The 12201-nt window shown below is 39.2% G+C and overlaps 1 pseudogene; it reads right to left on the reverse strand.

Annotated features, from left to right (window-relative positions):
* Positions 1–10538: 10538 nt before the first annotated feature.
* LOC102499426 (serine/threonine-protein kinase VRK1-like) lies at positions 10539–11979 on the reverse strand (annotated as a pseudogene).
* Between the last annotated feature and the right edge of the window lie 222 nt (positions 11980–12201).

Here is a 12201-nt window from a genome sequence, read left to right on the forward strand (position 1 = left end):
TCGTAGGGACAAAACTAAATTAGATGCAAGAGTTGAGAGATAATGAACTCCAGAAGATGCAGGAGAAAAGAGACAACGAGTTCCAGGAGGTGTTGAAGTTCTTCCATGATCTGGAAGAGGAAATAAGCACCATAAAAAAAGAATCAAATGGAGCTATTGGAGCTATTGGAGCTGCCATTCAGGAAATCAAAACCTCCCTTGAAAGTATTAAAAACAGATTAATCCATGCAGAAAATCGAATCTGAGATGTGGAAGGCAAACCTCTGATCTAGAAAAAACAACCACAAAAACTGAGAAAATAACCCCCAAAAATGAAAATATTATACATGAAATATTAGATAGCATTAAGTGCCCAAACATCCAGATAATCGATCCCAGAAGGCGAGGAAACTAATAAGAGCATTGATAATCTAGTCCATGAAATCCTGGAAAAAAAGTTTCCAAATCTAGTGAGGCATTCAGATATGCAGACTCAAGAAATACAAAGGAACCCTAATAGAATCAACCCAAGAAGATCTCCAAGCCACAACATAGCAGGACTGGCCAAATCTACAAAGACAAGATACTAAAATTAGCAAGAGAGAAATGGCAGGTACTTATAAAGGTTATCCAATCAGGCTAACCTCTGACCTCTCATCAGAAACAAAGAGAGCAAGGAAAGAATGGGAAAATACATTCAAAGTGTTAAGTGAAAAACAGTTTCAACTAAGAATACTATACCCGGCAAGATTATCTGTCATATGGAAAGAAAGAATAAAAACATTCTCAGATAGGGATCAGCAATTGACGTAATGGCTATGTCGCTGGACTCCCATGTAGTCGACTGCAGTTCAAGTCCCAGACCTGGTGGCTTAAACTCACACTGGGCACATGTGTGTGCATGCCCAAGATCCCAAGAGGAGAATGGAGGAGAAGGGATTGCGGCATGGCCATCCCCCTTCGGGGGTGGGGGGGTGATATCTTGCTTTCTGTCTCTTGCCTCTTTCTGGTGAGTGCACGCACCCTATAGCAAAGAAAATCACACACACACACACACACACACACACACACACACACACACACACACAAAATTATCAGATAAACAAGACCTGAAAGAATTTGCTAATAGCAGACCCACTCTTCAAGTTCTGAAAGGAGTTCTCTACCAGAAAAACCAAAGACACATAAAGAAATAAGAGAATAAAAGGCAACCAAGAAAATGACCAATTTCATGCTAGGGACAATAAATATCGATAACAACACTGAATGTTACCGTGCAAGATTTAAACAGAAAGATGGGACCACAGCAACACTGCATATTCAACAGAAGAGAGTTTGAACATAAGACTGAACTGGCAAAATAGAATTTTATGACTTTTAAGTAAAACATAACTGATTTTTTTTGTATGCTTTCTTTTCCCAATTTAAGAATTTTGCTATCTTCTGAATTTTTGATAGGTTCAGCAATTTGTTAAAATATTTTTCTTGTTTGTTTCTTTGAATGGAAATATAAACTTTTCTTCCTTCCTAACCCCTCTGGAATTGAAAAATATTTGGGAGTATTCTTATTTTGTGGCAGAAGGGTTATCTGAATAAGTTTAATAGTGCTTGTTGCAGTCAATCAGAAATTGGAAATACTCATTATTGGACAGGGCTTTGACTGGAATGTCATATATGAAGATTAATCAGGAAACTATAGAACTAAGGTGTATTTCAAGTAAGCCAACAGAAGCTCTTAGAAAGATGGCCTGGCACCATAAATAGTTCTGCCTGGCAGAGAGGATTAGAGAAGATATATGAAAGAATTTATAACATAAAATAACCTGGACTGTTCCAGCCCAACATTGTAATCAGTAGAGATTGCAAAAAGCAACCACATCAGAGGATTATCTTGAGAAAGATGTTGAAGGAAGAAAAAGACACTGATCTTTGCTAGCAGATGGTATATCACAGAATACTTGGTAGGCAGGGCTGAATTGAGAAGGTTTATGTGTGACTTGTGTGCTGTGCATTTGCTTTTCAACAATTTGAGTAATTGACATGTAAATATTTTCTCAAAAATATTTAAAAGCATACTGTCTCTGTTGTTATACAGTCACAAGAAAATTATACAAAATTATAAGAAATATTTTGAACATTATCTTTAAAATTCAGTATTTTGAAATTTTGAAAGTTGTTTATTAACTGTCAAGAACTATGGAGTATGACCAAAATTTTTTTAATATGTGAAGTTAATGTCTGGAAAAATGTAAGAATAAGTAAAAGAAATAAAAGAAAAAAAAGATTGGCAAAATGTTTTCAGGAAATAAAGAGTCACTATTTAGTCCATTCTTATTTTAGGCTTTTATGGCCATACACTCTCTGTCATGACCATTCAACTCTGATGCTGTAGCAAAAAAAGAAAGCAATGACTGTACCTAAACAAAAGAGCATGGCTGTGTTTCAATAAAACTTTATTTACAAAAACAGGCAGTGAGCTGGTTGTGGCCCAGTGACTGTATCTTGCCAACTTTAGATCCAGTGAGTCAACCTATTTAATCTGTCAAAGCTTGTGGCTCAACTCTAAGCAAATAGTAATTTCATCTACATTCAATAACAATAACTAATATTTGTGAGATCTTAACAGATGCCAGCTGCCATGCTAGGTACTTTACACAAATTATCTCATTTTATCCTTTTTTTTTTTTTTTTTGAGAGGTTTTTGCTATAGGGCGCGTGCACTCGCCAGACAGACAGAGAGAGACAGAGAGACAAAAAACGAAAAATCCCCCCCCAGGGGGGATGGCCATGCCGCAATCCCTTCTCCTCCATTCTCCTCTCGGGATCTTGGGCACGCGCGCACACGCACCCGGTGTGAGTTTTAAGCCACCGGGTCCGGGACGCGAACCGCGGTCGACTACATGGGAGTCCAGCGACATAGCCATTACGCTAACTGCTGGTCCCAAATGATCTCATTTTATCCTGAGGTATTGTTATTATTCTCTTTTTACAGATAAGGAAATTCAAACTCATAAAGTTTATACTTAAGTAGCTTAAGTAATGGAGACAGAATTTGAAACTAGGCAACTGTATCAAAAATTGTGTTCTCAACTACCCACTCTAATATTCAACGAATATAACTTCTGGATGCAAAGAAAATATGAAGACATAGAAAACATGATCATTTTTCTGAAAAGAAATTATGGGTAAGTTGTACTCTTTCATTTTATAGAGCTAGAGAGCAAACATTCCTAGTGGCTGGATATCTCGAGTGAGTCCCATTCTGATCTTCTAATTATGACTACGCTACTTCAAACCCACTAACAGCAAACCAGATTCTCCAAAAACAAAATTCTCCAACCAGCTGCTACCAGGCCATTGGGTGTTCTCAGCTGCCACTTGAAAAAAGGACACTGACTAGGACATCAAGAAGAAACAGAATAACAAGTTAAACAATGGGTAAAACTGGAAAAGAACCTATCCCACCATAGCTACCCAGAGAAGGTCTTGTGTCCTGGATTTTTTTCAGTTCATCCTCCATCACTCCACAGCCCCATGGAGCAAGAATGAAAAATTTACAACATACATGATTATTAAGCTGTGATGGTTCTAGCACTTGTGTGTCTGCATAGCGCATTCCCAATTCACAACATCCTCTAACATAGTCAGGTGTTATTTTATCTTTATTTTACAGAGGAAGTAAAAGAAGTCATTAAGATTCAGCGAATTGCTTGAGGCCACTTAGTAAGGAAAGATTCAATTGTAGTCTTTTAAATCAGCCACAGGGCCTCTTTCCTCTTAATAAGACTGCTTTCTAGCATTCCAAAGTGACCCACAGAGTGATAGTTTGGACAATCAAACCATATCAAACATTGAACAGCATTACACAAATGTGGATTTTTGTTTGTTTGTTTGCTTTTGAGTTGAAACACTAAAAAAAAACAATCAAAGTAACCTTTATTATGCTGAATTTTAGACAAACTATTTATTATAGTAATAAATAAATAAAACAGGGAGATCTTTGGTAAAATTGAGCCTAGAGACCCAGAACTTTTAAGATCTGTTCTCAACCCATGCCACCCAAAAGTTTCTTCTTGGAGGGCCCTTGGCTCCCCATGGTCATGTCATGGCCAAGCCAATGCTTGATTTGGGGGACACAGGAAGAGAAGGGGGGCATGTAGGCTCAGCCTCTCCTGCATTCTTTCCCATAGTCACACAACTGTTACTTTTTGCCTACCTTCTCCAGCAACTCATTTCACTCCCAAACCAATGCAAAGAATGCAAAACATCAAAGTGAGGTCTAAATTTTGTCAACTAAATTGGACTTTTCTTTCAAAACAGTGAGATAAACTGCTAGTTTAAATAAAGTTGTTGGGAGCTGGGTATAAATAGCTGAGCACAAAAAACTTGTCTCTATTTACTCAGATGAACTTTATCATTTCTCCTTAAGTAGACTTGGTTGCTATTACACACACACACACACACACACACACACACACCCCCTCAGCATTACTTTTTCTAGTTTCATTGTTGAAGAAGAAAATGTCTAATTTACATATAAATCCCACAAATTATAGCCATACCAGACAAGGAAGCAGATGAAGATTGTGATTGATATTCCAAAATTTCTGTCCTGATTTCCCCATCCTCAGAATTAGTCAGTCTATAAATCAAACCGACATATAAACATCTGATGTCAAAACCAGTAGGTCACAGCTGTGAAAAGCATCAGAAACATAAACTAGATACTTTTGTTTGCTCAGAGTCCAAAAATTACCCCCTCTACTATCCCCATCACTATTTCAAACATTACCTTAAAATACCCTGTCTCTTCTCAAAAAATATAATTTTTCATACATGAGTAGGTGTAAACAATAGCCATTTTTCCCTTCTATGTGATTGTACAGAAAACTAAAAATTGGCACTATTTTACAAAGTAAACCTGAGGATAACCTTGGCTGTTTCTAGGTAAACATCTACTATTAAAACACAGAGCCTCGTGTTTAAGACTTTGGACTCCCACATGGCCAAATGTAGCTCTAGTCCTACTAGTCCTATACCTAACAGTTTGCTTTCTCACTTTCTCTCTCTCTCTCTCTCTCTCTCTCTCTCTCTGTGAGTGTGTGTGTGTGTGTGTGTGTGTGTGTGTTTCTCTCTGGTAAGCACATGGGCCCTATAGCAAACTAAAAACACAATACTAATAACTAAAATTAAGTAATTTTTAAAAAGGTATATTGTCAACAAATAGCCTAAAAGAAATTAAAATCCTTTATTTATTTATTTATTTATTATTACAGGTTGTGCAGTCCTCATTCAAATATCTGAAATGCTCCAAAATCCAGAACTTTCTGAGCACCAACATGACACTGCAAGTGGAAAATTCCACACTTTACCTTACATGACAGGTTGTGGTCAAAACACTCCAATACAAAAAATACTGTATAAAATTAACTTCAAGCTACGTGTACAATATGTATATAAAACAAGTGAATTTTGTGTTTAGATTGGGGTCCCAGTCCCAGGATACCTTATTATGCATATACAAACATTCCAAAATCTAAAGAAAGATAAAGCACTTCAGGTGTGTCAAGCATTCTGAAAGAATAGTAAAGAAAGGAAGAAAGAAAGAATGAATGAAAGAGGCAAATATTGCCTAATTCCTGCTTAAATATGTATTCAATCTCTCAGGACTATGAACTTTTCCACTAATTGTAGAAATCCTTCATTCTTGAAAAATATTTCTGCCAGGAGGCTAGCAGGTGCGGTGGAGGTTAAGGCGCTGGACTCCCACATTGTTGACCCAATTTGAGTCCCAAACCTGGTGACTTGAAAATCACAATGGTCACATGTGCATGTGTGTTTAAAATCCCAGGAGGAGAAGGGATCATGGCCATCCTCTGTGGGGTGATTTCTCACTTTTCCTCTCATTGTCTCTCTCTGGTGAGCACACACGCCTTATGGAAAAAAAAAAAAAGAAGCATTTCTGCTGATCTGGACAGTAAACTATCTCAGAGTTGAAAGCACAGACTACAAATTTAGGGATATCACTGAAGGAGACTCGCTTAGTGATTCTGGCCCTTAGGTCTCTCTCCACAAAGCTCCAAGCATAGGTATGTGTGCTCTTTCTCCTGTGAGACCACAACTTGATAACCTGCCATCTGCAGAACATGCATTCTGAGTTCTTTTTCAGGAGTGTTGATGCTTAATCATAAAATGTTTAGAGCTGAAGTAACTTCTGAGACCAATTCTACCAAATGCTTCATTGGCAGCTAAGGAACCTGAACGACAAAAATGATGGCTTCTTCAAGGTAATACACCTTATGGACAAGCCCCCTAGAAGCTGCCCAGTTCCATTCTTTCTCTCCTCTTTGCCCCATTTTCAGCCAAGTCATCTGTATACTCACAATACCTCCTTGATGACTTGGTCCATACTTGCCAAGCGACTAGTGAGAAGGAAATAGGCATTAGTCTTCCTGAAGCTAACCAGCCCCCAATGCATTTTGAGGTGATCCATGCTTCACCTCATACTGCCTGACCAAAAGACTATGACATCTTGCACATGATGTAAACTCAATATTTGCCCAGTGAGTAAAATAAGCCAGTCAGCCCAGATGATAGCACTACACAATTTGTTTCATGGTTACAAAGAGGCCAATGTGGAGCCGACAGGTGGTGTGGTGGTTAAAGGCACTGGATTCGCACATGGGTGACCACAGTTCAAGTCCTGGACCTGGTGGCTTGCTTTCTTTCTCTCTCTCTCTTCCTCTCTCTCTCTGTCTAATAAAACTGAAAAATAATAATAATAGTAACAAATAAAGTTAAATAAAATAATTCTCTTCTGTTTTTTTTTTTTTTTAAAGAGGCCAATGTATTGTACATTGTAGAAAAATGAATACACCCTTTCTCACTCTGGGAGGCTGTGAGCCATCAATAACTTCAAGGCAACAGTGGCCCTTGTGCCTTCATTCCATAGCTAAAGTTTCAGCTGTTCTGGGAGAATTTTTTTTTTTTTAGTTATTTTTTTTCTATAGAGTGCGTGCACTCACTGGAGAGACAGAGACAGAGAAACAGAAAGTGAAAAATCACCCCCAGGATGAATGGCCACACCACAGTCCTTTTTCCTTCATTCTCCTCAGGACTTTGGGCACACATATACATACACTCCCGGCGTAAGTTTTAAGTCACTGGATCCAGAACTCGAACCCCAGTTAACTATGTGGGAGTCCAGCAACATAACCATTATACCATCTGCTAGACTCTTATGGGAGAATTTAACAACGTGTCTGCCAAACAGATTTGGGATTTGGGATCAAAGAACTACTAGAGGTATTAGAAATACTTTAAGACTATGCTTTTATTTTTACATAGTTTATTTATATATATATATTGAGCTGCTATTCCACCATTCCAAGTAGCCTCCTACACACTGAAGGACTTTCAGCCTCAAAACTCAATCTCTACAACATGGAAGCAGTGTCTAAAGTTCAGTGGTCCACACATAGCATACATAGTCCTTCAAGGATGTGCTAGCTAATTAAGATTGGAAAGTCAGTCAGGCTAGTTGGCCTACACCCCTGGTAGACTACAGATCACAAAATTTCACTCTGTCTTCATGCTGTGTGGGTCAGCAAAATCAAACCGAAGACTCTCTTAGATAGGGAATATGATTCAACATCCTCTCAGAGACAAGCTTTGGTCTCTATCTATAAGAGGGCTGACATGTGAGACTACCTCCTTTCTTATACTTTCCTATGACTGCATATGACATGCACTCTGTGGGCAGTGAGAACACCCTGTCAGTGATCGGCATCCTAAGCGTGTCACTCAGACCAGCTGTTCTTTCTACAACCTCCACACCTCATCCCTACTCTTCACAGCGATCTGTAGGATAAATTGAGCCTCCTGCTCAATAGCCCAGCAGAACAGACTTTCTTTTTCCCTCTTGGTTAACAGCTGAGAAAACAAGCACTGTTTGTGTGGGAGTATCTAGAAGACAAAGAAGTGGCCAGCTTTCCTCTTTTCCTAAACAAGATCAAAGAGTCTGTGGTAATGTTCAAGCCCAAATCCAAAAATCTGTAGGTCTCTCCCACCTCTCCAACATAGCCCCTGCAACCAAAGGAAAAAGTGTAAATTTTACCACCTTTAAAGAGAGGAAGGGATTTGCCTATATGCCCAGTGCACATCCAAAAAAATCCGTGTTCTGCACACTTCTCAAATGTGCCACCTTCTTCATTAGCCTTACTGCCTTATCAGAGCATTCTGCATGTTAACTGTGTACAGCTCAGTTCTCCCTATGAAAGAACCATCCATTTTATATTTATATTTTATGTCAATCTATAAGAGTTTTCCAGCCAGCTTACCAAAATCAACCTAGTGATTGATTAAAAACATGTGCTGCATCCAGCATGGTCTCATAATCCATTGGTTCTACTTAACTGGCTTAACAAAACAAAAACAAAAACAAATCCTAAAGAAATAATATCAAATAGGAAATGACGTCCTCTTGTTTGAGAAAAAAAAAGATAACTGTGTAAAGTCAGCAATCTGAGCTTCAGTGCCAAATCTATCAGGTAGTAACGAACGACAACAGTAATAAGTGGGATGAAGAGGATGACAGATGGCTTCATTTATTGGGTACTTATTTCAGGCTAGATTACATTCTTAGTGCTTTACATACATAATCTCATTTAACTGTCTTTTCAATGTAAGCAAATTGATCAGGTAACTTTCTCTAAGACTGATTTTCAGACCTGTCACACTGAGATTAGAGTTGCATCACTAGGTTGTTAATAAAAATTAAATGAGATAATGCACACAAGTGCAATTATTAAACTTGAAAGTTCTTTACAAATATTCCTTGTTATCCTTATTATCATGAAGGTCCTATTCCTTCCAAAAATATTCAAAGTCCCCAAGCCACAGCCAAGTCCTGACCAAATGTAGATAGAGATCTTTGGGTTACATGCCCGCTGGCAGTGGACCCAGCACCTTCAAACACAAACCAAGGAGGTCAAATACTGTCTCTGTAAAACCAGGTTTCACAAAATGCCACAGGAATTTCTAAATAATCACCCCAACATAAAAGTTGGAAAAGTCAATGTCTCTTTCCTCACCCCTCCAGCAGGGCAGTGATATAGGCAAAATAATCCACTTGGGATGTGGCCCTGTTGGTGTTTCCCTGAAAACCAAAGGAGATACCAGCATCCAGGTGGGCTTTGCTCTCCGGACACTTTCTCAGACTGTCCAGGGGCTGCAAACCTGCTCTCTCCCACAAGGCATTGTAAAGGGGCTTCAGGCCCTAGTGTCTCTCTCTGGGCTCTGGGTGCTTGCTCCAGAATAACTATCCTGGTAGGAATATACAGTGTGGTTTTTAAAATTTTGCCAGTGACTTTTCCTTTCTCTAATGCTAATAAGAGGTTTCTCAGCATTTATTTTTAAAAATAAGTCCTTTCGAGAATGAATTGCACTGTCACAGTTTCCATCTTCTTCTCCCAGCCCTGCCTTGCTGAGAAAGTGTCAGACCATTGTACATGGCACAGTTCTACCCAGAGAGCCCATCGGCAGTGCCTCGTATTATCAAAAGGAGGAGTGCCTTTAACTTCTGTAACTTGGAAGGGTATAGTTTTCTGATTTAAGCTGCCTTTATAGGTAGGTAAAGGGATTTGCTTTAAGACACCAAGCATATGTTCTATTCACTGGATTTTCAAATGGCCCTGTAACCAGTCTTACAACACTGAGCACTGTCAGTCGTGGGGGAGGAAGAGATGCCAGTCTCACTAGCCAGTAAAGAATATACCACACAGCAGGTTTTATGACTACATTGCTGACAGGAAGGAGGCAGACCTTCGTGATTTAAAAAAAAAGGGAGGGGAGGAGGGGCTGGTCAATGGCACAGCAGTAACCAGATAGTCTGTAATGTTAGATTCACATGAGAAGGTTACAGGTTATTGTTTCAAGGACTCCATGTATACACTGGGCATACGCAGGTTGCTATAGTCCAGACTAGCTGAGGCTCAAGGTGAAGCATGACATGAGGCCCTTGTTGAGGGTGCCTGTCTCTCTGCTTCTCTCTCTCATAGAAGAAATAAATAAACTAAAAAAGAAAAAAGTGGGCTATGGGTTTGAATCCCAGTTTCACCATTTATTACCTATGTGACCTTGGGCCAGCCACTAAACCTCTCTGAGCCTGAGTTCCTAATCTGTAAAATGAGAACAATAGTAGTACCTGCTTCATAACAGGATAATGAAAAAGAAGAAAAAAAAAAAAAGATTGTAGAACTTACATAGAACATCCCATTAATATTAGTGCTAATGCTATACCCTCAATATTAATTTCCTATGACTGCTCTAACAAATTACATCAACTGGGTGACTTAAGCAACAGAAATTTATTAGGTTGTGGGGAAAGTCATGATGTGTTTTTTTTTTAATTGTACAAAGTATTTATTCTTTTTAAGTTTGTTTTCCAAAGACATAGATATTTAATTACTACTCCCAGTGCACAAGACTCACAAAAATAAAACACAGTACAAAAAGTCCACTGAAAGGAAAAAAAGAAAATTTGGTTCGTGGCATTTGATTTACTTCTGGAGTCTCTCTCTGGTTCTTGAACAGGTCTGTGTGGCCTTCTCTATCTCAACACTAGATTCTGTGCTTTGCTCAATTTCCTTCTTTCTCTTCCTTGTTGCTGTTTTCACTTTCAAGCCTCCATTCTCCACAACGCTGAGGTCTAGTTTGCCATCATCCCAACTTCCTATAGCTTTAAGTCCTTGCAAAAGAATATCTCATACATTTTGATAAAGAGGCTTTTCCGTATAGTCCAGTAACTTCACTGTTTCCATGTATTTAGCAATTTCACCTGGCTTGTTTTTCTCAGGGAAGCATTTGTCCATCAAATCTGCAATATTTTCTCCATATCTAATTTCGGAATCTCTAACATAGTTAGGATCTTTCAAATTATCCTTCCAAGGAAGATGGCCACTGAGCCACTGGATCATGCAGTAACCAAGTATTTCCAAATCACCACGTCTTGATAGGGCCACACCATTGTGCACATCAATGCTTGTGAATTCAGTAGTGCCATCGTGACATCATTTGAGATCCTCTTTGTACTCTTTAGTAACTCTTTCTGTGCAGTAGGCAAGGCCATAATCTGTCAAGTAAACCTGGTCAGGATTTTTGTAGCTCAGGAGCAGATTTGAGGCTTTTATAGCTCCACGTACATACTCGTGTTCGTGAATGTATTCCTGAATATCCAGAATTCTTAGACTTAGCTTCAAGACAGTTTTCGGAGAAAACCTTTTGAAATTTGGTTCTTTTTTTTTTTTTTTTTTTTTGAGAGAGATTTTCGCTACAGGGCGCGTGCGCTCGCCAGCCAGACAGACAGAGACATAGAGACAGAAAGCGAGAAATCACTCCCCAGGGGGGATGGTCACGCCGCAATCACTTCTTCTCCATTCTCCTCTTGGGATCTTGGGCACGCACACACACGCGCCCGGCGTGAGTTTTAAGCCACCGGGTCCGGGACGCGAACTGCAGTCGACTACGTGGGAGTCCAGCGACATAGCCATTACGCTAACTGCTGGTTCCCGGTTCATATATTTTCTGAAAGTCACTCCCAAAGTGATCTCTTATCATAAACCTGTAACTTTTTCCATTTTTATCAAGCAGGTCAGACCCCCAATACTAAGGAACACCCAGGTACTTCAATTTATGAGCACGAATCCATTTTTTAATTTGCCCTGGTTTAGCAGCTCATTGATAGAACTTTAATTCAGTAAAATGGGGTCCATTGTCACTGGGTTCCACTTGGACAACACAGGGTGCATCACTGCCAACTGATTTTGAAGAATTCTTATCAGCAAGATAAATACAACCAAAGCCACCTTGGCCAATGAGTAACCCAAGTTCCCATTCTTTTTTTGCCATGTCAGTTATTGTCTCCCCAGCCACAAACTGTTCTGCAAGATGTCTCCTTGAAGGGCCCTGTCTTCCAGCTTGAGCTGCCTTTACATGAGGCATTTTCACCTAAGCCACAGACCACTTGCTTCCTGCCCAGTATGAACTTCCCGCTGCTTTTGCCCATGATGTGTTTTTCTTTTTTTTTTTTCTTTCTTTTTTTTTTTCTCTTTTTTTTATAGACCACAGATTAGTTTATTTTTAAAACCCATCATGCCATGAATTCATAGGGAATAGGTTCCAGTAGCTCAGGCTGCTATCCATTGGTTCTCACAAAGTGGGCTT

Source organism: Tupaia chinensis, unplaced genomic scaffold, assembly GCF_000334495.1.
Source record: "Tupaia chinensis unplaced genomic scaffold, TupChi_1.0 Scaffold139943_1, whole genome shotgun sequence".
Taxonomy (NCBI): Eukaryota; Metazoa; Chordata; class Mammalia; order Scandentia; family Tupaiidae; genus Tupaia; species Tupaia belangeri.